The 2500-nt window shown below is 40.4% G+C and overlaps 4 non-coding genes across 4 annotated transcripts; all 4 read left to right on the top strand.

The window, feature by feature from the left end:
- The first annotated feature begins 302 nt into the window (after window positions 1–302).
- Window positions 303–421, top strand: LOC141313726 (5S ribosomal RNA). The gene has a single exon (XR_012349796.1). It is a non-coding gene; the product is annotated as a 5S ribosomal RNA (ribosomal RNA).
- An 84-nt stretch (window positions 422–505) lies between these two features.
- Window positions 506–624, top strand: LOC141313608 (5S ribosomal RNA). The gene has a single exon (XR_012349680.1). It is a non-coding gene; the product is annotated as a 5S ribosomal RNA (ribosomal RNA).
- An 801-nt stretch (window positions 625–1425) lies between these two features.
- On the top strand, window positions 1426–1544 carry LOC141313564 (5S ribosomal RNA). Its single transcript, XR_012349636.1, has one exon. It is a non-coding gene; the product is annotated as a 5S ribosomal RNA (ribosomal RNA).
- Window positions 1545–1628: 84 nt separating this feature from the next.
- LOC141313609 (5S ribosomal RNA) lies at window positions 1629–1747 on the top strand. Its single transcript, XR_012349681.1, has one exon. It is a non-coding gene; the product is annotated as a 5S ribosomal RNA (ribosomal RNA).
- Window positions 1748–2500: the final 753 nt, after the last annotated feature.

Below are 2500 nucleotides of genomic sequence, written 5' to 3' on the forward strand. Positions count from 1 at the left end.
TTTACCTAGTTTTATCGTGTTGTTTTAAAGTCTTTTATGTGAACCTTGTAAATACACCAAATCTATTTAAACCAATTTTCTTTTATGTCTCATTCTTTTAACCACTAGTCATCTCTCACAGTTAAATCTGACCCCATTTTAGTCTTGTAACTCGGCTGATAAGGCCGATTGTTACACTTTTATGGGAGACCGCCTGGGAATACCAGGTGCTGTAAGCTTTTGCCTTTTCTTCACTATTTATATAATATGCTGGCTTTTACGGAGGCTGATCTTTAAATAGCCCACTTTTTGGAGCAGCCCTCGCTTATGGCCATACCGCGCTGAGAGCGCCCGATCTCGTCTGATCTCGGAAGCTAAGCAGCGTCGGGCCTGGTTAGTACTTGGATGGGAGACCGCCTGGGAATACCAAGTGCTGTAAGCTTTTGCCTTTTCTTCACTATTTATATAATATGCTGGCTTTTACGGAGGCTGATCTTTAAATAGCCCACTTTTTGGAGCAGCCCTCGCTTATGGCCATACCGCGCTGAGAACGCCCGATCTCGTCTGATCTCGGAAGCTAAGCAGCGTCGGGCCTGGTTAGTACTTGGATGGGAGACCGCCTGGGAATACCAGGTGCTGTAAGCTTTTGCCTTTTCTTCACTATTTATATAATATGCTGGCTTTTAGAAAGACGTGTTTTACCGCTCTATTTATTACAATCATTTACATGTATTATAGAGTTTTAAGTGTTTTACATGTTTTTTAGGCCATTTTATTACTCTTAACATTTTAAGTGTATGTGTCTTTAATAAATGGATGGTTGGCCTGTCATGTGACTAGACACATGACAGGAAGCAGGAAGTACAACTGTATAAGAGAGCAGCATGACAAACAAAGGACAGTCACCAAACTGTTGGATTGAGGAGTTGCTAATTTTAGAGCTCACCTTTCCATTCACCACCTGCAAACTTTGGATTACACTTTCTGTGGATTGTATATACACTGGTGGACACTCATATTGGACTTATCAACACACTGGGGTTCTTGGACTGTTTTTAGGGTATGGACAAATGAACTGTATTCTTTTAACAGAGTTTACCTGTTTTTAGGGTATGGACAAATGAACTGTATTCTTTTAACAGAGTTTACCTAGTTTTATCGTGTTGTTTTAAAGTCTTTTATGTGAACCTTGTAAATACACCAAATCTATTTAAACCAATTTTCTTTTATGTCTCATTCTTTTAACCACTAGTCATCTCTCACAGTTAAATCTGACCCCATTTTAGTCTTGTAACTCGGCTGATAAGGCCGATTGTTACACTTTTATGGGAGACCGCCTGGGAATACCAGGTGCTGTAAGCTTTTGCCTTTTCTTCACTATTTATATAATATGCTGGCTTTTACGGAGGCTGATCTTTAAATAGCCCACTTTTTGGAGCAGCCCTCGCTTATGGCCATACCGCGCTGAGAGCGCCCGATCTCGTCTGATCTCGGAAGCTAAGCAGCGTCGGGCCTGGTTAGTACTTGGATGGGAGACCGCCTGGGAATACCAGGTGCTGTAAGCTTTTGCCTTTTCTTCACTATTTATATAATATGCTGGCTTTTACGGAGGCTGATCTTTAAATAGCCCACTTTTTGGAGCAGCCCTCGCTTATGGCCATACCGCGCTGAGAACGCCCGATCTCGTCTGATCTCGGAAGCTAAGCAGCGTCGGGCCTGGTTAGTACTTGGATGGGAGACCGCCTGGGAATACCAGGTGCTGTAAGCTTTTGCCTTTTCTTCACTATTTATATAATATGCTGGCTTTTAGAAAGACGTGTTTTACCGCTCTATTTATTACAATCATTTACATGTATTATAGAGTTTTAAGTGTTTTACATGTTTTTTAGGCCATTTTATTACTCTTAACATTTTAAGTGTATGTGTCTTTAATAAATGGATGGTTGGCCTGTCATGTGACTAGACACATGACAGGAAGCAGGAAGTACAACTGTATAAGAGAGCAGCATGACAAACAAAGGACAGTCACCAAACTGTTGGATTGAGGAGTTGCTAATTTTAGAGCTCACCTTTCCATTCACCACCTGCAAACTTTGGATTACACTTTCTGTGGATTGTATATACACTGGTGGACACTCACATTGGACTTATCAACACACTGGGGTTCTTGGACTGTTTTTAGGGTATGGACAAATGAACTGTATTCTTTTAACAGAGTTTACCTGTTTTTAGGGTATGGACAAATGAACTGTATTCTTTTAACAGAGTTTACCTAGTTTTATCGTGTTGTTTTAAAGTCTTTTATGTGAACCTTGTAAATACACCAAATCTATTTAAACCAATTTTCTTTTATGTCTCATTCTTTTAACCACTAGTCATCTCTCACAGTTAAATCTGACCCCATTTTAGTCTTGTAACTCGGCTGATAAGGCCGATTGTTACACTTTTATGGGAGACCGCCTGGGAATACCAGGTGCTGTAAGCTTTTGCCTTTTCTTCACTATTTATATAATATGCTGGC

Source organism: Garra rufa, unplaced genomic scaffold (genome assembly GCF_049309525.1).
Source record: "Garra rufa unplaced genomic scaffold, GarRuf1.0 hap1_unplaced_007, whole genome shotgun sequence".
Classification (NCBI taxonomy): Eukaryota; Metazoa; Chordata; class Actinopteri; order Cypriniformes; family Cyprinidae; genus Garra; species Garra rufa.